The 26,267-nt window shown below is 39.9% G+C and overlaps 1 non-coding gene and 1 pseudogene across 1 annotated transcript; both read left to right on the top strand.

The window, feature by feature from the left end:
* LOC114416103 overlaps positions 1 to 26,267 on the top strand; it is an 80,594-nt pseudogene that overhangs the window by 23,747 nt on the left and 30,580 nt on the right.
* On the top strand, positions 20,924 to 21,030 carry LOC114417586. The gene has a single exon (XR_003667846.1). It is a non-coding gene; the product is annotated as a small nucleolar RNA R71 (small nucleolar RNA).

The following is a 26,267-nucleotide window of genomic DNA, read 5'->3' as shown; positions in this document are numbered from 1 at the left end:
AATGTAATTATGAGATTGAGATGCCCGAAGAAACATCCTTTCTTAATTAACCACGCATTAGGTACCATGCTCAATCATTTTGTTTTGTTGTTTGTGTTTTTTTTTTTAATTTTAGAAATGGGTTTATGATCCCAACATGGTTGGCTCATGGTACCTAACACATGCAACTAAGAATGCATCATGAATTTTCATGCTTCCCCTTTTTTGTTTTTGTTTTGTAGAGGAAAATACAAGGATCATGTATGAGCAAACATGTAGAACACAAAGTATGTTGAACGCATATGCATGATGATGCAATGACTCATGCAAAATGGGAATGTGATAACGGAAAAATGCAGGAACGATATGTTCATTATGATGCTGAAGAGATGTTTATGCGGTGCATGATATGAATGCATTTACGGACACGAGAGCCCGGAAAATTATCTCTCCTTATTGCACATTTGGGGGGCACAGTGCCCTATGTGTGCAGTTAAGAAGACGATATGGATCTTCCGGCTTCCCATGACAAAAGACGAGACCCACATACAACGCATGTGTGACGGTATGATGCAGATGCGCATGCATGAAACGGAAAGAAAACTGTTAGTGCTTAGCTTTACTGAGTTTTAAAAGATTGGCTAAAATTTTGTTAAAACATAAGCACTTAGACAATGAAGGAAAGCTGGAGTTGCTGCACATGATGTCTAACATTATGTCAAGGAATCAGATCGGGCTGCACAATGCACAAGGCAAGATAAAATGTCAAATGAAGAATTGAAGCTGCAGGATCCACGATGTCGGATACAATGTCCAGGACATCTTGCCCGAAAATACTGGACACATAAATCTGTTATACCTTTAACAGATTAATGTGCAGTCAGCAACAGATTAGGCGATCTATCTTTAGGAACGAATTAAAAGATAATTAAAGTTCGAATTACAAACTTGAATAGTTCGTTCAGGGATTAAAGATTAAAGATAAAAACTAAAAGATCAAACTTTATCTTTTAGATCTTTAAGTGCAGATTTTTCAGGAGAATGATAGATCTCATCCAGCGCAAGTTGTTGCAGCCCAGATACGCACACTGCTATATAAACATGAAGGTTGCACGGGTTCTGTACCAAGTCCGAGATTGAAGAGTTATTTTGTGAGTTTTGGGACTTGAGTGTTTTGTGAGCCACCTTGATGTTACCCTAACATCAAGTGTTGGACCTGAGTGTGTAGAGTTGATCTCTATTGTTCAGAGAGCAATCTCTGGTGTGTCTTTGATTTGTTTGTAAACACGGGTGAGTGATTGAGAGGGAGTGAGAGGGGTTCTCTTATCTAAGAGTGGCTCTTAGGTAGAAGTTGCACGGGTAGTGGTTAGGTGAGAAGGTTGTATACAGTGGCTGTTAGATCTTCGAAATAATACTATTTTAGTGTATTTCCTCCCTGGCTTGGTAGCCCCCAGATGTAGGTGACGTTGCACCGAACTGGGTTAACAATTCTCTTGTGTTATTTACTTGTTTAATCTGTTCATACGATCATATACAATCTGCATGTTCTGAAGCGCGATGTCGTGACATCCTGTACGACATCTGTCCCCAGTATCAGAATTTCAATTGGTATCAGAGCGGGCACTCTAAATCACTGAGTGAGATCTAGGGAGATAAATTCTGATGAACATGGAGAGAGAAGGAGGACCAGTGAACAGACCACCAATTCTGGATGGAACCAACTATGAATACTGGAAAGCAAGGATGGTGGCCTTCCTCAAATCACTGGATAGCAGAACCTGGAAAGCTGTCATCAAAGGCTGGGAACATCCCAAGATGCTGAACACAGAAGGAAAGCTCACTGATGAATTAAAGCCAGAAGAAGACTGGACAAAAGAAGAAGACGAATTGGCACTTGGAAACTCCAAAGCCTTGAATGCCCTATTCAATGGAGTTGACAAGAATATCTTCAGATTGATCAACACATGCACAGTTGCCAAGGATGCATGGGAGATTCTGAAAACCACTCATGAAGGAACCTCCAAAGTGAAGATGTCCAGATTGCAACTATTGGCTACAAAATTCGAAAATCTGAAGATGAAGGAGGAAGAATGCATTCATGACTTCCACATGAACATTCTTGAAATTGCCAATGCTTGCATTGCCTTGGGAGAAAGGATGACAGATGAAAAGCTGGTGAGAAAGATCCTCAGATCTTTGCCTAAGAGATTTGACATGAAAGTCACTGCAATAGAGGAGGCCCAAGACATTTGCAACATGAGAGTAGATGAACTCATTGGTTCCCTTCAAACCTTTGAGCTAGGACTCTCGGATAGGACTGAAAAGAAGAGCAAGAGCCTAGCGTTCGTGTCCAATGATGAAGGAGAAGAAGATGAGTATGACCTGGATACTGATGAAGGTCTGACTAACGCAGTTGTGCTCCTTGGAAAACAGTTCAACAAAGTGCTGAACAGAATGGACAGGAGGCAGAAACCACATGTCCGGAACATCCCTTTCGACATCAGGAAAGGTAGTGAATACCAGAAGAAGTCAGATGAAAAGCCCAGTCACAGCAAAGGAATTCAATGCCATGGGTGTGAAGGCTATGGACACATCAAAGCTGAATGTCCCACCCATCTCAAGAAGCAGAGGAAAGGACTTTCTGTATGTCGGTCTGATGATACAGAGAGTGAACAAGAAAGTGATTCTGACAGAGATGTGAATGCACTCACTGGTAGATTTGAATCTGATGAAGACGCAAGTGATATTGATATTGAAATCACTTTTGATGAGCTTGCTATATCCTATAGAGAACTATGCATCAAAAGTGAGAAGATTCTTCAGCAAGAAGCACAACTAAAGAAGGTCATTGCAAATCTGGAGGCTGAGAAGGAGGCACATGAAGAGGAGATCTCTGAACTTAAAGGAGAAATTGGTTTTCTGAACTCTAAACTGGAAAACATGACAAAATCAATAAAGATGCTGAATAAAGGCTCAGATATGCTTGATGAGGTGCTACAGCTTGGGAAGAATGTTGGAAACCAGAGAGGACTTGGATTTAATCATAAATCTGCTGGCGGAACAACCATGACAGAATTTGTTCCTGCCAAAAACAGCACTGGAGCCACGATGTCACAACATCGGTCTCGACATCAAGGAACGCAGCAGAAAAAGAGCAAAAGAAAGAAGTGGAGGTGTCACTACTGTGGCAAGTATGGTCACATAAAGCCCTTTTGCTATCATCTACATGGCCATCCACATCATGGAACTCAAAGTAGCAGCAGCGGAAGGAAGATGATGTGGGTTCCAAAACACAAGATTGTTAGTCTTGTTGTTCATACTTCACTTAGAGCATCAGCTAAGGAAGATTGGTACCTAGATAGCGGCTGTTCCAGACACATGACAGGAGTTAAAGAATTCCTGGTGAACATTGAACCCTGCTCCACTAGCTATGTGACATTTGGAGATGGCTCTAAAGGAAAGATCACTGGAATGGGAAAGCTAGTCCATGATGGACTTCCTAGTCTGAACAAAGTACTGCTGGTGAAGGGACTGACTGCAAACTTGATCAGCATCAGTCAGTTGTGTGATGAAGGATTCAATGTAAACTTCACAAAGTCAGAATGCTTGGTGACAAATGAGAAGAGTGAAGTTCTAATGAAGGGCAGCAGATCAAAGGACAACTGTTACCTATGGACACCTCAAGAAACCAGTTACTCCTCCACATGTCTATCCTCCAAAGAAGATGAAGTCAAAATATGGCATCAAAGATTTGGACATCTGCACTTAAGAGGCATGAAGAAAATCATTGACAAAGGTGCTGTTAGAGGCATTCCCAATCTGAAAATAGAAGAAGGCAGAATCTGTGGTGAATGTCAGATTGGAAAGCAAGTCAAGATGTCCCACCAGAAGCTTCAACATCAGACCACTTCCAGGGTGCTGGAACTACTTCACATGGACTTGATGGGGCCTATGCAAGTTGAAAGCCTTGGAGGAAAGAGGTATGCCTATGTTGTTGTGGATGATTTCTCCAGATTTACCTGGGTCAACTTTATCAGAGAGAAAACAGACACCTTTGAAGTATTCAAAGAGTTGAGTCTAAGACTTCAAAGAGAAAAAGACTGTGTCATCAAGAGAATTAGGAGTGACCATGGCAGAGAGTTTGAAAACAGCAAGTTTAGTGAATTCTGCACATCTGAAGGCATCACTCATGAGTTCTCTGCAGCCATCACACCACAACAAAATGGCATAGTTGAAAGGAAAAACAGGACTTTGCAAGAAGCTGCTAGGGTCATGCTTCATGCCAAAGAACTTCCCTATAATTTCTGGGCTGAAGCCATGAACACAGCATGCTATATCCACAACAGAGTCACACTTAGAAGAGGGACTCCAACCACACTGTATGAAATCTGGAAAGGGAGGAAGCCAACTGTCAAGCACTTCCACATCTTTGGAAGTCCATGTTACATTTTGGCAGATAGAGAGCAAAGGAGAAAGATGGATCCCAAGAGTGATGCAGGAATATTCTTGGGATACTCTACAAACAGCAGAGCATATAGAGTATTCAATTCCAGAACCAGAACTGTGATGGAATCCATCAATGTGGTTGTTGATGATCTAACTCCAGCAAGAAAGAAGGATGTCGAAGACGATGTCAGAACATCGGGAGACAATGTAGCAGATACAGCTAAAAGTGCAGAAAATGCAGAAAACTCTGATTCTGCTACAGATGAACCAAACATCAATCAACCTGAGAAGAGTCCTTCCATTAGAATCCAGAAGATGCACCCCAAGGAGCTGATTATAGGAGATCCAAACAGAGGAGTCACTACAAGATCAAGGGAGATTGAGATTGTCTCCAATTCATGCTTTGTCTCCAAAACTGAGCCAAAGAATGTGAAAGAGGCACTGACTGATGAGTTCTGGATCAATGCTATGCAAGAAGAATTGGGGCAATTCAAAAGGAATGAAGTTTGGGAGCTAGTTCCTAGACCCGAGGGAACTAATGTGATTGGCACCAATTGGATCTTCAAGAACAAAACCAATGAAGAAGGTGTTATAACCAGAAACAAGGCCAGACTTGTTGCTCAAGGCTACACTCAGATTGAAGGTGTAGACTTTGATGAAACCTTCGCTCCTGTTGCTAGACTTGAGTCCATCAGATTGTTACTTGGTGTAGCTTGCATCCTCAAATTCAAGCTGTACCAGATGGATGTGAAGAGCGCGTTTCTGAATGGATACTTGAATGAAGAAGTCTATGTGGAGCAGCCAAAGGGATTTGTAGATCCAACTCATCCAGATCATGTATACAGGCTCAAGAAGGCTCTCTATGGATTGAAGCAAGCTCCAAGAGCTTGGTATGAAAGGCTAACAGAGTTCCTTACTCAGCAAGGGTATAGGAAGGGAGGAATTGACAAGACTCTCTTTGTCAAACAAGATGCTGAAAACTTGATGATAGCACAGATATATGTTGATGACATTGTGTTTGGAGGGATGTCGAATGAGATGCTTCGACATTTTGTCCAACAGATGCAATCTGAATTTGAGATGAGTCTTGTTGGAGAGCTGACTTATTTTCTGGGACTCCAAGTGAAGCAGATGGAAGACTCCATATTCCTCTCACAAAGCAAGTTCGCAAAGAACATTGTCAAGAAGTTTGGGATGGAAAATGCCAGCCATAAAAGAACACCTGCACCTACTCACTTGAAGCTGTCAAAGGATGAAGCTGGCACCAGTGTTGATCAAAGTCTGTACAGAAGCATGATTGGAAGTTTACTATATTTAACAGCAAGCAGACCTGACATCACCTTTGCAGTAGGTGTTTGTGCAAGATATCAAGCCAATCCCAAGATAAGTCACTTGAATCAAGTAAAGAGAATTCTGAAATATGTAAATGGCACCAATGACTATGGGATTATGTACTGTCATTGTTCAGATTCAATGCTGGTTGGATATTGTGATGCTGATTGGGCTGGAAGTGCAGATGACAGAAAAAGCACTTCTGGTGGATGTTTCTATTTGGGAAACAATCTTATTTCATGGTTCAGCAAGAAGCAGAACTGTGTGTCCCTATCTACTGCAGAAGCAGAGTATATTGCAGCAGGAAGCAGCTGTTCACAACTAGTTTGGATGAAGCAGATGCTGAAGGAGTACAATGTCGAACAAGATGTCATGACATTGTACTGTGACAATTTGAGTGCTATTAATATCTCTAAAAATCCTGTTCAACACAGCAGAACCAAGCACATTGACATTAGACATCACTATATTAGAGATCTTGTTGATGATAAAGTTATCACACTAGAGCATGTTGCCACAGAGGAACAAGTAGCAGATATTTTCACAAAGGCATTGGATGCAAATCAGTTTGAAAAACTGAGGGGCAAGCTGGGCATTTGTCTGCTAGAGGAATTATAGCAGCTACTTCTATCTGAACGTGCTCAAACATCTCACTCAACATTAATAGCACGTTCACTACTGAGCCAAAACAAATTCAAACTCCGTCCCCCTACCTTCTTCATTCAAACTTACATTTTCGTGGCAATCTCGTTTTCATTCCCCAACACTTCTCAGATATTCACGAAACCACTCCAAAAGCTCAGCTTCTCCATGGCTACCTCACCAAAAGAAACCTCATCCCCTGTTTCACCCTCTGTACCATCATCTCCATCATCCTCCAAAACTCCATCAAACCAGGAACAACCCGAATTCAATATCCAACCCATACAAATGATTCCTGGTCCAGGCCCTGTTCCTGAGAAACTGGTCCCTAAAAGACAACAGGGAGTGAAGATTTCTGAAAACCCTAGCTTTGCAACAAGCCCTAGGGAAGTAGACACTGAGATGGATAAGAAGATCCGCAGTCTTGTGAATAGCATTTTGAAAAATGCTTCTGTGCCTGATGCTGATAAAGATGTTCCAACATCTTCCACCCCAAATGCTGAAGTCCTCCCTTCACCCAGTGAAGAGGAATCAACAGAGGAAGAGGATCAAGCCACAGAGGAGACCCATGCACCAAGGGCACCAGAACCTGCTCCAGGTGACCTCATTGACCTAGAAGAAGTAGAATCTGATGAGGAACCCATTACCAAAAAGTTGGCACCTGGCATTGCAGAAAGATTACAAAGCAGAAAGGGAAAAACCCCCATTACTAGGTCTGGACGTATCAAAACTATTGCACAGAAGAAGAGCACACCAATCACTCCTACCACATCCAGATGGAGCAAAGTTGCAATCCCGTCCAAGAAGAGGAAAGAAATTTCCTCATCTGATTCTGATGATGATGTCGAACTAGATGTTCCCGACATCAAGAGAGCCAAGAAATCAGGGAAAAAGGTGCCTGGAAATGTCCCTGATGCTCCATTGGACAACATTTCATTCCACTCCATTGGCAATGTTGAAAGGTGGAAATTTGTATATCAACGCAGACTTGCTTTAGAAAGAGAACTGGGAAGAGATGCCTTGGATTGCAAGGAGATCATGGACCTCATCAAGGCTGCTGGACTGCTGAAAACTGTCACCAAGTTGGGAGATTGTTATGAATGTCTAGTCAGGGAATTCATTGTCAACATTCCCTCTGACATAACAAACAGAAAGAGTGATGAGTATCAGAAAGTGTTTGTCAGAGGAAAATGTATTAGATTCTCCCCTGCTGTAATCAACAAGTATCTGGGCAGACCAACTGAAGGAGTGGTGGATATTGCTGTTTCTGAACATCAAATTGCCAAGAAAATCACTGCCAAGCAAGTCCAGCATTGGCCAAAGAAAGGGAAGCTTTCTGCAGGGAAGCTAAGTGTGAAGTATGCAATCCTGCATAGGATTGGGACTGCAAACTGGGTACCCACCAATCATACTTCCACTGTTGCCACAGGTTTGGGTAAATTTCTGTATGCTGTTGGAACCAAGTCCAAATTTAATTTTGGAAACTATATTTTTGATCAAACTATTAAGCATTCAGAATCTTTTGCTGTCAAATTACCCATTGCCTTCCCAACTGTATTGTGTGGCATTATGTTGAGTCAACATCCCAATATTTTAAACAACATTGACTCTGTGAAGAAGAGAGAATCTCCTCTATCCCTGCATTACAAACTGTTTGAGGGGACACATGTCCCAGACATTGTCTTGACATCAGGGAAAGCTGCTGCTTCAGGTGCTGTGTCCAAGGATGATTTGATTGCTGAACTCAAGGACACATGCAAAGTGCTGGAGGCAACCATCAAAGCCACCACAGAGAAGAAAATGGAGCTGGAACGCCTGATCAAAAGGCTCTCAGACAGTGGCATTGATGATGGAGAAGCAGCTGAGGAAGAAGAAGAAGCAGAGGAAGAAGAAGAAGCAGCTGAGGAAGAAGAAGAAGCAGCTGAGGAAGAAGAAGATGCAGCAGAGGATACAGAATCAGATGATGATGATTCTGATGCCACCCCATGACCATCAGACCTTTATTTTTTTACTGTTACTAGCTATTGGGGCATGTCCCTTTGAACAATGGATTGCTATTGGTCTGTAATATTTGCACCTTAATTTCATGCATTCTACTTTTGTCAAATTCTGTCTAAAAAGGGGGAGTAGTAGGATAGGATATTATGCATGTAGATTATGCAGTAGATTATGCATGTAGGATATTATGCATGATTTATGATTTTGAGGGGGAGTAGTATTTATACTGCTGCTGCTGATGATGATTGATGTAAGCTACTGAAACTAGTAGCTGATAGAAGATGCTGCAGTAAGAGCATGGAGACAGGGGGAGCAGAAAGCTGATGTCACGTGAGATGTCTTGACATCCTGGAAAAGACTTGTAGATTTGCAACTTGCAGAACTTTGCTGTCACCACTACAGAGACTGCTGTGCTTGATTACTCTGATAATGAAAGTTGCTGATCCCACTTGCATGACTGCTCGTACCTGCTCAGGAAGTGTCTAAGTATGTTTTAGACAAAATTTGCCAAAGGGGGAGATTGTTAGTGCTTAGCTTTACTGAGTTTTAAAAGATTGGCTAAAATTTTGTTAAAACATAAGCACTTAGACAATGAAGGAAAGCTGGAGTTGCTGCACATGATGTCTAACATTATGTCAAGGAATCAGATCGGGCTGCACAATGCACAAGGCAAGATAAAATGTCAAATGAAGAATTGAAGCTGCAGGATCCACGATGTCGGATACAATGTCCAGGACATCTTGCCCGAAAATACTGGACACATAAATCTGTTATACCTTTAACAGATTAATGTGCAGTCAGCAACAGATTAGGCGATCTATCTTTAGGAACGAATTAAAAGATAATTAAAGTTCGAATTACAAACTTGAATAGTTCGTTCAGGGATTAAAGATTAAAGATAAAAACTAAAAGATCAAACTTTATCTTTTAGATCTTTAAGTGCAGATTTTTCAGGAGAATGATAGATCTCATCCAGCGCAAGTTGTTGCAGCCCAGATACGCACACTGCTATATAAACATGAAGGTTGCACGGGTTCTGTACCAAGTCCGAGATTGAAGAGTTATTTTGTGAGTTTTGGGACTTGAGTGTTTTGTGAGCCACCTTGATGTTACCCTAACATCAAGTGTTGGACCTGAGTGTGTAGAGTTGATCTCTATTGTTCAGAGAGCAATCTCTGGTGTGTCTTTGATTTGTTTGTAAACACGGGTGAGTGATTGAGAGGGAGTGAGAGGGGTTCTCTTATCTAAGAGTGGCTCTTAGGTAGAAGTTGCACGGGTAGTGGTTAGGTGAGAAGGTTGTATACAGTGGCTGTTAGATCTTCGAACTAATACTATTTTAGTGTATTTCCTCCCTGGCTTGGTAGCCCCCAGATGTAGGTGACGTTGCACCGAACTGGGTTAACAATTCTCTTGTGTTATTTACTTGTTTAATCTGTTCATACGGTCATATACAATCTGCATGTTCTGAAGCGCGATGTCGTGACATCCTGTACGACATCTGTCCCCAGTATCAGAATTTCAAAAACAACACAAAGGGGTAATTCACACATACGAGACTGCAGAGATCCAACTTTAATGCTACGTTTTGGGCATGATGGCGCCTCAACGTAGTATTAAAAAGGTTACGTATTACTCTAAAGAAACCAAACATCACTAGCAAAACTATAAACTAGTGCTATTTACCAAAAATGCATGAGAACGAATGGCACGGAGCGTGTTTGCTCTTTGCCCCTATTTGGGAACCTATAGGACAATATCTAGGGGTCTCTAATAACTACTCCCCAACAATTCATAACTCACACGGCTATTTTCTAGAGGTATCATCACTCAAGATAATAATATTGTGGCGGTATGGAATACCAGCGACAACACATTATAAAGAGAGAAAGCTCTAGACGAGGTTTCACTATTATCAAGCAAGTCGGAGACCTAGCATGATGATAGATTCACCTCCACTCCTTAAATTCCCATGAACCCGGGTATAGGGCCCCTTTTTTACTCAAACCCGTGGGTGCTTAGAATGCAGTGTAAAGAATGCGAAATAGACAACAATTATTTACATTTTACACAGTTCAACAAAAGCTCACACAAGGTTTCATAAATCCACAATTCCTTAAAATAGGCCTAACTCACAAAAATAGGTCCCTAGTGGAGTCGCCAACTGTCGCAACGTGCCCTTTGCGGGCGAGCGAGGGCGAGGCTCTCGGGTGAGCGAGGGCGAGGCTCTCGGGTGCGCTTTCCAAAGGAGGAAAGATGCGCGGAGTCGCCACCAACGTTTATTTGTGGGAAACGTCGGAAAAACTGAAGGAAACCGGTCAAAATGAAAATTCTAAGTTCGGGAGTTGTATTTACGCTTGAGGAAGGTATTAGCACCTCTTACGTTTGTCTCGAAGGACAACAGCCTATTTTTCAGAATTGTGGAAATTGTGTTATCTTAACTTTTAGTTCTTTTTATTTTTTGAGGTCGACAAAAGCGGGGCTTTTGCTCCTACGTACCCTCCTTTGGAGAGGAAATCAGACCTACGTAGTTCTTTCTTATGCGTGAATCAAGCGATTCTTTTTACTTGAAGGGTGATCATTTTAAGGCGTTGGACCTTAAAAATGATCCATTTTACTTGGTAAGAAACTGAAATGATAAACTTTCAAAACCCTATATTTGTGGACGAGCTTGACTAGGCGAGTTGATTTTAGCCTTAGTTTCACTTTAGTTATTAGTCAATTCAATTAAGAATGAGAAATCCCAAAGAGAAAACGTCCGATTGATTTTTCACTTTATTTTACTAAAAGGTATTTTTCCGATTATTATATTATTATTTTACCTCTTTTTTGATTTCCGACGTGGTTACGGCACGACCGAACGGTCGGAATTCATTTTAACCGAAATTAACGGATGATACAATTCAAACGATCAGTGGAAATTTATTTTATTTTTAGATCAAGCGAGGAAATGACTTAAATAAATGGCTTAAGCACGTCAAAAGGGGGTATAAAAAGCGAATGAAAACGAGAATAAAAATACATGAAACAAAATGTGGACCACCACGGATACATAGAATGAATTGAAAAGCTCGGTTTGAGGTACTTACCCGTTGAAGACTGAAGAAAACGAAGAACGAACGATGAATCTTGAAGAACGGTCGATAATCTTCGCGTAATTACTCACGGAAACGTTACGGAAGCGCCTCAGCTTGAATTTTCTTCACGGAACTAATTTTCCTCAGCAATTTCGAGAGAGAGAAGTGCCTAAGAAGTTGAACCCTTTTCTTCTTCACTTCTCCCCCTATTTATAGCAAAATAGGGGAGAAGCTTGCCGCCCAGCTCGCCCAGGCGAGCAAGGTTGCTTCCTCCAGAAGCAACAGCCTTCTGGAGGAATCTTCTGGAGGGCCCAAGTGGGCCTGGTTGCTATTTGCACCCCCATTTTTACTAAATGCACCCCCTTCTATTTTTTTTGTAATTCTTTTTCCGTAACGTTACGAAACTTTACGAATTTCGTAATGATACTTACTTTCCTTCCGCAAGGTTACGAATCCTTACGGATTATGTATTTATTCTTTTTTAGCTTTCAAAGAAGTTACGGAAACCCACGGATTGCGCAAAGACACCTCTTTTCGATTTCTGCCACATTACGGAATTTCAAAGATCGCGCAAGCCTGCTTCCTTTTGATTTCTGAGACGTCTCGGGACTTCATTTATTGTGCAACAAAGAACGCCAAGTATCTCAAAGAGGCTAACCAAAGGTTGCATGTCATCAAGTAATAATCCCCGGACGAAGTTAGGGTATGACAGTTTCCCAACGAGCAATGACAAACCAAATGTTCATAATATACTTGCGCAGTAACAGAAACGATTGGGGGAGGGGGTTTGTTTGTTTCGTGATTAAAGAGTGGAACAAGTAAACTGGAATATGAGACTACTAATATTAAAAACGGGTTGTTTCCTCTGATTCAGAAGCCATTCTCTTATCCTGGGTTATGGAGAATTCGTCCCTAACAGTCAACCACTTAATCCAACCCTATTTCAATTTACTAAGCGAAAATCAACTTAGGGTTGTCAATACGTGATTAGGCACCACATACACCAGCTACCCCTTCGTCCATTAAGCATGAACGCAAGTTAGGCTCAGAGGCAATTAATCGAACACGAAGCGTGCACTGATTAATGTTCACGAATTTGGGATAACTGGTGAAGGGAAAACTGCCAGGAAACCACATTACAAACGAAACCTCAAAGAGAGTTGGGCTTTGTCCTCAAAAGGAAACAACACCAGAAAAACTAGCCTTCCATAGATTCAAACAGAAAACACAAATGAAACATGAAGCAGAAACGTAAATGAACAGAAACGTAAATGAACAGAAATGTAAATGAAACAGAAATGTAAATGAAAGTAGAAGAAGAAGCAAGAACGAAATTGTAATTAGAAGCAGAAAACGAAAAATTGCATTAAGAACGAAAATAGTAGCCTTAGAACAGAAGAACGTGAAAACCTAAAACAAAAGCTCTGAATAATAAAATAACATAACAGAATAGCCTTGTACGAATCCCAAGGCTGCTATTTAAAAAGAGTTACTCAAAGTCACTGGGCCCTATTACAATACTCTGGCCCAAAACGAAATAAACACTGAACAACATAAAATAAAATTGCGAAATTTCCTAATTAGAAATTAACTAAGGTAAGCGTTGCTTTATTTGCCCTCTTCAAGTCTATAACCAAAATCCGGATTAAGCCCAATGTTTCATTAATTCCTGAAATTAGATTAAAAACATCAAATTAGCTAAATGAGCCCAAATAATAAAACTGTCTGATTAATTGACAATTAAGACCAATCAGTAATTAAAATGGTGCAAAAAGGGTTTAGAAAATAAAAGAAAATGATGGCACATCAAAACCCCCCATACTTAGCCTTTTGCACTCCTGGGCAAAATGAAACAAAGAACAAAATCCAAGGATATCAAAGAGAGACAAACAAAAACATTCACATATTTCTCAATGAACATCAAGGAATGAAAGGAATGGGTAACATCTAACATAAGGAGATCCAAAAAGTCAAGACATTCATGAAAATCATCCAAGCAACCCAATCATGGCAAAATAGTTAATCAGCTCAAGAATGAAAAGTGATAAAGCCTCACAAGATATACACTCTATCTCTCAAGTGTCTAGGCTACTATTTACCCTCAAAGCACCCATGAAAGCAAACACCACATAAACTTGGCAAGATTCTAAAATTGACAATCAACCCATAAACACAAGCACATGAGGATCAAAAGGTCTTTTAAGGTTGTAATGGGGCCAAGGACAAGGTATGGAAAAATATGGAATAAGTGGCTAAATTCCAAAGGAATAGAGGAGCAATGGGGAATAAGTGTGATCGAGGCCGTACCCGAATCAAATAAACATGAAAATGCAGTAACTAGGAAGTGATCCTAGGTCGTTTCCCAACGAGCAGTGACAAGCCAAATGTTCATAATATACTTGCAGTAATAGTAACGATTGGGGGGGGGGGTTTGTTTGTTTTGTGATTAAAGAGCAGAACAAGTAAACTGAAATACGAAACTACTAATATTAAAAACGGGTTGTTTCCTCTGATTCAGAAGCCATCCTCTTATCCTGGGTTGGAGAATTCATCCCTAACAGTCAACCACTTAATCCAACCCTAATTCAATTTACTAAGCGAAAATCAACTTAGGGTTTTCAATACGTGATTAGGCACCACATACACCAGTTAGCCCTTCGTCCATTAAGCATGAACGCAAGTTAGGCTCAGAGGCAATTAATCGAACACGAAGCGTGCACTGATTAATATTCACGAATTTGGGATACTGGTGAAGGGAGAACTGCCAGGAAACCACATTACAAGAGAAACCTCAAAGAGAGTTGGGCTTCGTCCTCAAAAGGAAACAACACCAGAAAATCTAGCCTTCCATGGATTCAAACAGAAAACACAATTGAAACATGAAGCAGAAACGTAAATGAACGGAAATGTAAATGAACGGAAACGTAAATGAACAGAAACGTAAACGAACAGAAATGTAAAATGGAACAGAAACGTAAATGAGAGTAGAAGAAGAAGCAAGAACGAAATTGTAATTAGAAGCAGAAAACGTAAAATTGCATTACGAACTCAGAAACGTCAAAACAGAAAAACGAAAACCCTAAAACAAAGCTCTGAATAATGAATAGCATAACAGAATAGAATGCCCTGCATGAATCCCAAGGCAGCTATTTAAAAAGAGTCACTCAAAGTCACTGGGCCCTATTACAATACTCTGGCCCAAAACGAAATAAACACTGAACAACATAAAATAAAATTGCGAAATTTCCTAATTAGAAATTAACTAAGGTAAGCGCTGCTTTATTTGCCCTCTTCAAGTCCACGACCAAAATCCGGATTAAGCCCAATGTTTCATTAATTCCTGAAATTAGATTAAAAACATCAAATTAGCTAAATGAGCCCAAATAATAAAACTGCCTAATTATTTGACAATTCAGACCAATCAATAATTAAAATGGTGCAAAAAGGGTTTTGAAAATAGAAGAAAATGATGGCACATCAAAGTGCATATTAAGAAAAAATAAGAAAATAAAAAGAAGTAAAGATAAAATTTAAACATAAAGAGTAGAACCAAGAGTTTCATCATTCTTGTGCCATTTAAGATCTTATTCACTCAACTTTATTGCTTTTTTTTTTTCTTTTTTCGAATATTTTTTTTGCTCTATAGCCTTTGAGAAACAACATTTCATTTAGCATGTCCAACATTTAACCAATATACAATGTACATCAAGTATGGCCCAAAATACATCATGAAGCATAGCCAACAAAAACGCCCCACACTTATTCCCAAAACAATTCCAAAGCTCCAAAATTCCTTAAGGATATGGTGATATCATGGTTTTTTCATTTAAGGCTTGTAGTGAGCTTCAAAACAAGTAAAGGGAAACAAGGCTCAAAAAGGCTATCAAAGGAATTAATTCAAGGTAAGTCCATTTGGCTAGAAGCTTATAAGAACAAAATTGCCTCAATCATTTCCAAATATGCTTGTGAATTAGGAAGCATCAACAAGAATCAAGCCAAGGCTATTGTGCAAGCAATCAATGGGGCAAAACACACCAAATGATTATGATGATGGATGGCTCAAATTCTCACAAAGGTAAACTCATCACTTTCAAATTGAGTTTTCAAAACTATCATGACATGTAGAGGAGAATCAAGGATTTCAAGTCACAAAATGTCAAGAACTTTTATTTTCAAAACAATTACCCATTTCTTGAACATATCCTATAATTCAAAGAAAAACATGCAAAGTTGTACATGCACACAAAATTGACCCAAAATATTAAACTAAAAATCCAATGAAACTAACAACATTAACAAATTAACACAACTAACAAATTAACAAAACCAACAAAACTAGCAAAACCAAAGAACACTCCCCCCATACTTAAACAACACATTGTCCTCAATGTAGCACAATTAAAAGATTAAAAACAATTAAATCATCAAATAGAATCGGACAAGTGTAATAAAAGCAAAGAAGGAGATAGGAAAAGAAAAACTCCCTAAGTCATGGTGGAGGAAGAGTAGGGTGGAGTAAGGAAGTCTCTTCCACCACTACGTCCACTAAAGAAGGGTTCATGAGGAATGACTTAAGTCGATGTCCGTTGACCTTGAAGCTCTTGTTTGTGGAGTCGCTTTTGATCTCAACTGTACCATAAGGAAAAACATTAGTAACAAAAGGACCAATCCACTTAGACCTCAACTTACCACTCATGAGTCCAAGCCTAGAATTATACAATAACACTTTTTGCCCAACCATGAAGTCCTTCTTAACTATCATGCTATCATGGAACTTCTTGGTCTTTTCTTTGTAGAACTTGGCATTCTCGTAGGCTTCTAGGCGGATTTCATCTAACTTACTCAGTTGCAACTTTCTTTCCTCACCAGCTTGATCCATAGAGAAGTTGCAAGTCTTCACTGCCCAGTAAGCTTTGTGCTCAATTTCCACTGGAAGATGACATGCCTTTCCAAAGACAACCCGATAAGGAGACATTCCTATGGGTGCTTTGTAGGCAGTCCGATGTGCCCAGAGAGCATCATCAAGCCTGGTACTCCAATCTTTCCTGCTTGGCTGCACAATCTTCTCTAAAATTCTCTTGATTTCCCGGTTAGAAATTTCTGCCTGTCCATTGGTCTGGGGGTGGTATGGTGTGGATACCCTGTGTACCACCCCGTACTTTTTAAGCAGGGCATGCATTGTCCTGTTGCAAAAATGGGTTCCTTGATCACTAACAATTGCTTTAGGTACTCCAAACCTACAAAACAGATTAGACTTGACAAAGTCTGCAATAACTTTAGCATCATTAGTTCCAGTGGGCTTGGCTTCCACCCATTTTGAAACATAGTCAACTGCAAGGAGAATGTAAACATAACCAAAAGAGACAGGAAAATGGCCCATGAAATCTATACCCCAGACATCAAACACCTCACAAAATAGCATAGGATGCTGAGGCATTTGTTGTCGCCATGTAAGTGCATTTCCTGCTCTCTGACACTGCTCACAAGTGCTGCAGATCTTCCACGCATCTTTAAAGATGGTGGGCCAATAAAAACCACAATCAAGCACTTTGCGAGCTGTCCTTTGAACACCCAGATGACTTCCCGGTGCGGAAGAATGACAAAACTGTAGGACTGAGTCAGTCTCATGATCTGGAATGCATCGTCTAATTACCTGATCACTGCACAATTTCCACAAGTAGGGGTCATCCCAAATAAAATGCTTAGCATTACTTTTAATTTTATCTCTTTGGGCCTTAGATGCTAAGGGAGGAAAAACAGAGGCAACTAAATAATTGACAATGTTAGCAAACCAGGGAGTAGAAAGAGAGTCAGAAATACTATACAGTATATACAAATGATCATCTGGGAAATAATCCCGAATGGGTGAATCCGCATCTGATACACGTTCGATCCGACTCAAATGATCAGCAACTAGATTTTGTGCTCCGCTCTTATCACGGATCTCCAAGTCAAACTCTTGGAGCCAGAGCATCCATCGGATCAACCTAGGCTTAGAATCAGCCTTCTTCAACAAGTACTTTAGAGCTGCATGGTCAGTGTAAACAATAATGCGGGTACCAAGCAAATAAGATCGAAATTTTTCAAGAGCAAAAACTATGGCTAGAAGTTCTTTCTTAGTAGTAGTATAATTCGCTTGGGCAGCATCTAAAGTCCTAGAAGCATAATATATCACCCTGGTCAATTTATCAATTTTCTGAGCAAGGACAGCCCCCAATGCATAATTTGATGCATCACACATAAGCTCAAAAGGGGCTGTCCAATCGGGTGCCTGGATGATGGGGGTGGTAGTCAGCGCTCTTTTGAGGCAATCAAAAGCCTCTTTGCATCTGTCATTAAAGTCAAACTCCACCTTCTTTTGCAACAAGTTGGACAGTGGAAGGGCTACTTTGCTAAAATCCCTTATAAAGCGCCTGTTGAATCCTGCATGACCAAGAAAAGATCGCACCTCTCGCACACAAGAGGGGTAAGGCAATTGTAAAATAACATAAATTTTTGCAAGATCTACTTCAATACCCTTATTGGAAATAATGTGGCCTAAAACTATACCTTGCTCAACCATAAAATGACATTTTTCAAAATTTAGAACAAGGTTAGTTTCAATGCATCTATTCAAAACTTTTTCCAAACTATTCAAACAACCATTAAAAGAGGATCCATATACAGTGAAATCATCCATAAACACCTCTATGCAATTTTCTAAAAAATCACTAAAAATACTAATCATGCACCACTGGAAGGTACCAGGGGCATTGCACAGGCCGAAAGGCATCCTCCTATAGGCAAAAGTGCCGAAGGGGCAGGTGAATGTGGTCTTTTCCTGATCCTCAGGAGCAATAGTAATTTGCATATAACCAGAAAAACCATCAAGGAAACAGTAGTGGGATTTACTTGCCAGGCGTTCAAGCATCTGGTCAATGAATGGCAGGGGAAAATGGTCCTTTTTGGTAACCTGGTTCAGTCTCCTATAGTCAATGCAGACTCTCCAACTGTTCTGCACCCGAGTAGGAATCAGCTCCTCCTTCTCATTTTTGATCACAGTGAGGCCGGTCTTCTTCGGGACTACCTGGACGGGACTCACCCATTGGCTGTCGGAGATAGGATAAATGATTTCAGCTTGCAAAAGCTTGGTTATCTCCTTCTTCACTACATCAAGAATCACCGGGTTGAGTCTTCTCTGTGGCTGTCTTACTGGTTTAGCTCCATCCTCTAAATTTATTCGATGCATACATGTGGATGGGCTAATACCAGGAATGTCCGCCAGGGTCCAGCCTATAGCCTTCTTATGCTTCTTGAGAACTGACAACAACTTCTCCTCTTGCTCATTAGCAAGGGAGGTAGATATAATCACTGGAAAACTCTTGCTATCATCCAAGTAAGCGTATTTTAAATTTGATGGCAGAGGCTTCAATTTTGGTGTGGTCGGCTGGACAGTGGTAGAAGGAGATGGTTTCTCAGCCTTTACCTCATAAAGAAAGTCAAAGGTATGTGTACTTCCTGAAACATGGTTAGTCCTATCTAACTCTATAAAATCAATCTCGAGAGGTAAAACACCACCACTAGACATGCAATCAATATCACTCTCAGATTCACTCTTAGCATCAAATTCAGGCATATGATCAAGTACAATTTCAGACTCAATGCATGAAGAGTGAGAGGCATGCAGATTAGAATAAAGATCAGTCATGTATTCATCAATAACATGGTCAATTATTTCAGCACGAAATACAGAAAGATCTTCAGATGGGTATTTCATAGCATCCATAATATTAAAATGAACAGTTATATCACCAAACTCCACGAATAGTGTGCCTGCATAAACATCTATCTTAGTTCTAGCAGTTTTCATAAAGGGTCTGCCTAGAATGATGGGAACTGATCCTTGAGAAAATCCATCTTCCATATTCTAAATATAAAAATCAACAGGGAAAATCAGTTCACCAACTCTAACTAAGACATCTTCTATGAAACCAACAGGGTAGGCAACACTTCTATTAGCTAAATGAATTACCACATCAGTTGACAGCAAGGGACCTAGAGATAGAGAATTAAAAATAGACAGAGGCATAACACTAACAGAAGCTCCTAAATCTAGCATGGCATTGTCAAACTTATTATTCCCTATAATACAAGGTATGCTGAATGTACCTGGATCTTTACATTTTTCAGGAATTTGAGGAACAAATTTACCAATCAATGCGGAGACATTTCTGCCCATGCTAATCCGTTCACTTCCTTTAAGCTTCCGCTTATTAGTGCCCAACTCCTTCAAGAATTTAGCATATCTTGGAATTTGCTTTATTGCATCCAACAGAGGTATGTTTACCTCTACTTTTCTAAACATTTCCAAGATCTCTTTCTCTGCCTTTTCCATTTTTTTGTTGGAAACTGCTCTTGGAGGGAATGGAAGAGGGGGAATGTGCTGCTTCTACAAATCAGAATTACCTGTGGAAGAAAATTCACCTGCACAGAAATTGTTAGGTAAATTTTTGTCATCACCTTTTTCTGGAGTAGAGTGAAGTTTGGCAGGTTCATTTGAAGATGAGGAAAGTGCTACGGGTTGAGGTCCTTGACACTGCTTTCCCGACCGCAATGAAATGGCACTGACATTTTTGGGATTTTGGACAGCTTGGGAAGGTAGCTTGTCAGAATTCTGGGACTGTTGTTGATTCAATTGTGTAGCTAATTGTCCTATCTGATTAGTCAAGCTCTGAATGGAAGCTCTGGTCTCTTGTTGAAACTGCATGTTTTGCATAGTCATTTGCCTCACAAGTTCTTCGAGGGAAGGTTGTGTAGGGGCCTCAACTGTTGGCTGTTTCTGGGGTTGTTGCTGTTGTTGGATTGGTGGAGGAATGTATGGTCTGCTTGGGCCAGTAGCATTTTGGAAGGAAGGAGCAGGCTGCTGTTGTTGTTGCTGAGGGCTGGACCATCTGAGATTAGGGTGATTCCTCCATCCAGGGTTGTATCTGTTGCTGGAGAGGTCATAATTGTTCTGCTGTGGTTGATTTTGCTGCTGAGGTTGAGGAGGTCTATTGTAAATATTTGCAGCATAAGCTTCAGGCTGCTCAATTGCACCAGGTTGCCGCATGGAAGGGCAAAGGTCTGTATGGTGGTCAGCAGAGGAGCACAAACCACAAACCCTTGCGACAGGTACAGATTTTTGATTCAAGGCCAGTTGGGTTACCAAGTTAACCAATGCATCCAGTTTGCCTTCAAGCTTCTTAGTCTCAGATGATGCAGCTAAGTTTGTAGCTACCTCATGCACTCCTCTAATGACTATGGCATCATTTATGGCGCTAAACTGCTAGGAGTTGGAAGCCAACTTCTCAATTAAATTTTTGGCTTCAGTAGGAGTCATGTCTCCAAGGGCTCCACCACTGGCAGCATCTATCATACTTCTCTCCATGTTACTGAGTCCTTCATAAAAATATTGGAGAAGAAGCTACTCCGAAATCTGATGGTGAGGGCAACTAGCACATAGTTTTTTAAATCGCTCACATTACTCATACAGGCTCTCTCCACTGAGTTGTCTAATACCTGAGATATCTTTCCTGATGGCTGTGGTCCTGGAAGCAGGGAAAAGTTTTTCTAAGAATACTCTCTTAAGGTCATCCCAGCTCGTGATGGACCTTGGAGCAAGGTAATACAACCAGTCCTTTGCCACTCCCTCTAATGAATGAGGAAAAGCCTTCAGAAATATGTGATCCTCTTGGACATCTGGGGTTTCATGGTGGAGCAGACAATATGAAATTCCTTCAAATGTTTGTGCGGGTCTTCACCTGCAAGGCCATGAAACTTTGGAAGCAAATGAATCAGTCCAGTTTTAAGAACATATGGGACATCCTCATCAGGGAATTGGATGCACAAGCTTTCGTAGGTGAAATCAGGTGCAGCCATTTCCCTTAGAGTCCTCTCACGGGGTGGAGGTTGTGCCATGTTCTCAGAATGTGCAAAATCAGAATGCTCAGAATCAGAATGCTCAAAATTATAATGCTCCAAATCAGGATGTTCAAAATCACCAATAACAGAATGCACAGATTCACCAGTAATGGAATGCTCAGGATGATCAAAAGGTATAAAATGATGCCTAACTAATCTATGAAATGTCCTATCTATCTCAGGGTCAAAGGGTTGTAAGTCAGATGGATTGCCTCTAGTCATACACTACATTCAGCATGCACAACTAATTGCCTTGTCATGTAAATAAAGGTGTAGGTTTGAACTACAGCTACCCTCAAATGATATCCAAATGACTTGAAATTTTGTGAGCAACCTTATAAAATGATGAGAAGATAGCACAAAAAATTTCAGACAAAAATTCAAAGTCTAACTATGGAAGCTAAAAATGGTAGGTTAAGAAAAATAAGTGAATAAAACTTGAAAAATAAAAAACTTTTGACAGAATCACTATTTTTGGACGATGGAGACCTCAGCCGGCCTAAGGACAGCTGCCATGACGTAGGAAATTTTTTTCTACCCCAAATACATATATAATAATTGCGATTCTGATAACCGGAGCAAAAGTTATGGCCGTTTGAAGTTTCGACAAACACAAAATTTGCTACTTTTTTGGAACTTTCAAATCTGACCAAACTAAAGGCTCTAGCTGTTTTTCCCACAAAATATAGGTTAAAAGAAGTTACCACAAAAAAATTCAGCCAAAAATAACAACCCTAGCTACTAAAACAAAAAATCTCAAATAATTCAGCATGGGTGGTCGCTAAAATCCGTCTCTACTTGATTTCTACTACTACTCTGTTTTGCCGCAAGCAAAAGTGGTCGCTAAGTCCGTCGCAAAACACTATTCACAGCAAAACACCCAAGACTAAAACAGGGGAAATGCTTAATGGGAAAACTGAAACAGAACACACACTAAACAAAATACCAGGACACTAAACAACACTAACACACATACTAACACAATACTAACAATTAAACATAAAACACGAAAGGATTAAACACACAACACTAGCTAGCTATTATGAACCTTTGGACACTGCTCCCCGGCAACAGCGCCAAATTTGATCGAGGTTGTACCCGAATCAAATAAACATGAAAATGCAGTAACTAGGAAGTGATCCTAGGTCGTTTCCCAACGAGCAATGACAAACCAAATGTTCATAATATACTTGCGCAGTAACAGAAATGATTGGGGGGGGGTTTGTTTGTTTCGTGATTAAAGAGTAGAACAAGTAAACTGGAATATGAGACTACTAATATTAAAAACGGGTTGTTTCCTCTGATTCAGAAGCCATTCTCTTATCCTGGGTTATGGAGAATTCGTCCCTAACAGTCAACCACTTAATCCAACCCTATTTCAATTTACTAAGCAAAAATCAACTTAGGGTTGTCAGTACGTGATTAGGCACCACATACACCAATTACCCCTTCGTCCATTAAGCATGAACGCAAGTTAGGCTCAGAGGCAATTAATCGAACACGAAGCGTGCACTGATTAATGTTCACAAATTTGGGATAACTGGTGAAGGGAAAACTGCCAGGAAACCACATTACAAACGAAACCTCAAAGAGAGTTGGGCTTCGTCCTCAAAAGGAAACAACACCAAAAAAACTAGCCTTCCATAGATTCAAACAGAAAACGCAAATGAAACATGAAGCAGAAACGTAAATGAACAGAAATGTAAATGAAACAGAAATGTAAATGAAAGTAGAAGAAGAAGCAAGAACGAAATTGTAATTAGAAGCAGAAAACGGAAAATTGCATTAAGAACGAAAACAGTAGCCTTAGAACAGAAGAACGTGAAAACCTAAAACGAAAGCTCTGAATAATAAAATAGCATAACAGAATAGCCTTGCACGAATCCCAAGGCTGCTATTTAATAAGACTCACTCAAAGTCACTGGGCCCTATTACAATACTCTGGCCCAAAACGAAATAAAGACTAAACAACATAAAATAAAATTGCGAAATTTCCTAATTAGAAATTAACTAAGGTAAGCGCTGCTTTATTTGCCCTCTTCAAGTCCATAACCAAAATCCGGATTAAGCCCAATGTTTCATTAATTCCTGAAATTAGATTAAAAACATCAAATTAGCTAAATGAGCCCAAATAATAAAACTGTCTGATTAATTGACAATTAAGACCAATCAGTAATTAAAATGGTGCAAAAAGGGTTTAGAAAATAGAAGAAAATGATGGCACATCACCTACGTAGTTCTTGAATTTGTGAGACTAAAATAGTCTCGGTGTTCTTTCACTAAAATGCAAATATGCTTTAGCAAAGAAGCAAACCTCCAACCGATCAAGGCAACATATAATTTTTTTTTGAAGAAAAACAATGAGTCTATTGGAGAAGGAAAGTATGTTGATAAAATTTTCTCATAACTACAAATGAGATTTTGAATGTTAGCATTTCGTTTCTAAATGACCATTTAGAGGAAACACTGGGTCCAATTGAAATAGAAAAAAAAAACCCACTAAAAGTGTATCAATCTCACACAGGCAAGTGTTTTATTCTAATTCTAAACCATAGATATGTCATGACTTGATTTTGCAAATCATTTCCTATCAAATCAAAGATTACATGAGTGATCATGGATCAATAGGACTTTTTGGGAATAGTTTTTTTGTTGGGAAATTTGGCTCTAAGTGTTTTGGCCTTTTCCTTTTCTGTTTTTGTTTAGTGCGGGGCGAAAAGTCGCTGGCGCACAAGATTTTTGTTGGTAATCAAAGGGAGTGGACCACTTCAAGCCGTGATTTCCTTTCTTTTCTTATTTTCTTGTGATAATTCTGTATTGTTCAGATATTGTCTGGTCCAAAGACCTTGCTGTATATCTTCTTTTGTTTTCTTCCGATCTTTGATCCGGAACTTTCTTCACAGCATTCACCCTTCAGGTGCATACACATTTTTTTTCAAAAACCTTGTGTCCTGAATGGCCAGTTCATTTCCTTTCAAAAGCACGTTGGCCTTTTAGCTAACCAATTTTATTTTTATTTTATTTTTTTTGTTTTTGATTTTTTTTTTTTTTTTTTTTTTTTTTTTTTTTTTTTTTTTTTTTTTTTTTTTTTTTTTTTTTTTTTTTTTTTTTTTTTTTTTTTTTTTTTTTTTTTTTTTTTTTATTTTTATTTTATTTTTTTTGTTTTTGTTTTTTTTTCCCATGAGGTATTCTACTACCTAAACACATATATATTTTTGTGAGGCATTTTGCTACCTAAACATATACATACATATTCAAAGTATTTTTGCTACCTAAACATATATATATATATTTTTTGTGAGGTATTTTTGCTACCTTCCCAATTTGTGCTTGTTTATTTAAATTCCTAGGATTATGAGCAACTAGGTGTTTCCAACTATGACTTGAGAAACAAAGGTGATCAAATAACAAGCAGAAATTTAAAAGGTACTAGGCTACCTCCTAGTGGCGCTTCTTTAACGTCTTGAGCTGGACGCGTGATGACTTGTCAGTCACGGGCCTAGTACTTTTTCTTACCATTGGCTTTGGACTTGGTCGCCCGCTAGTCGGCCATGGGTCGTAGGCAACGCTTCAGCCTTTGTAGATGAGCTAAGGTGGACTCTGGAAGTGGTGGCAGCGCGTTTGTTGCCCGCTGTTGAATGTCCCTAGGCTGCTGTGGTGCCTCGCCCTGCACCTGCCTAGGGGCGCAGTACTTCTCGATGAAAGTCCTGTTAACAGGGGGCCTGATGACCTTGCTAAGGGTGACGAGCACTCTGTAGAACTGACAGAGGCTCATAATCAGAGCTGGAAACCCCAGGACCGTATTGGGCTTCTCTGGGTCCACTGAGTGTCTTGAGCCACATGCATACTTACCTATGTCATGATGGCATAAACCAGCTGACACTTCGGCAAAGGGAGATCAAAGTTATGGTGGTGCGCATGATCCGCACTCGTCTCCCTATAGCGGTCTATGTGAAATCTTGCCTCGATATGCATAGTAGCTGTGTGATAGCTGTTGGATCAAGTGGCCTCAGAATAATTAAGAAGGGGGGGTTGAATTAATTATTCCTAAACCTTTACTAATTAAAAATTTACTCTTCTAAGACTTTTACTATGTTGTTAAGAGAATAAGGAGTAGAAGAGAAACTTAACCAAAAGTAAAAGCGGAAATTAAAATGCACAGCGGAAAGTAAAAGAGTAGGGAAGAAGGAGACAAACACACAAGAGTTTTTATACTGGTTCGACAACAACCCGTGCCTACATCCAGTCCCTAAGCGACCTGCGGTCCTTGAGATTTCTTTCAACCTTATAAAAATCCTTTTACAAGCAAAGATCCACAAGGGATGTACCCTCCCTTGTTCTCTTTGAACCTAGTGGATGTACCCTCCACTAGAACTGATCCACAAGAGATGTACCCTCTCTTGTTCTCAGTCAACAACCCAGGTAGATGTACCCTCTACTTGTACCACAAAGGATGTACCCTCCAATGTGTTAAGACAAAGATCTCAGGTGGTTAAACCTTTGATACTTTGTGAATGGGGATACAAAAGAATTCTCAGGCGGTTAGTCCTTTGAAAACTTTTGTATAAGGGAAAGGGAAGAATCAAAAGAATTATCAGACTGTGTCATTTTGAATTCTTTGACAAGGGAGAAGGGAGACACAAAAGAATTCAGGCGGTTAGTCCTTTGTTCTTTTGGAAAAGGGAGAAGAGAGACACAAAAAGAATTCAGATGGTTAGTCCTTGGCGAATTTTTTTTTGGCAAAGGGAGAAGAGATGAAAAGAATGAATAGCACAAGTTTTCAAGGTTTAGAAAACCAGAAAACTTTGGAAAAATTTTGGCACAAAGAAGAAGAAGAAGTTCAAAGAGATTCAGAAA

Source organism: Glycine soja, chromosome 6, assembly GCF_004193775.1.
Source record: "Glycine soja cultivar W05 chromosome 6, ASM419377v2, whole genome shotgun sequence".
Classification (NCBI taxonomy): domain Eukaryota; kingdom Viridiplantae; phylum Streptophyta; class Magnoliopsida; order Fabales; family Fabaceae; genus Glycine; species Glycine soja.
Note: the sequence above shows the minus strand (reverse complement) of the source record. Positions and strands in the feature narration are given on the sequence as shown.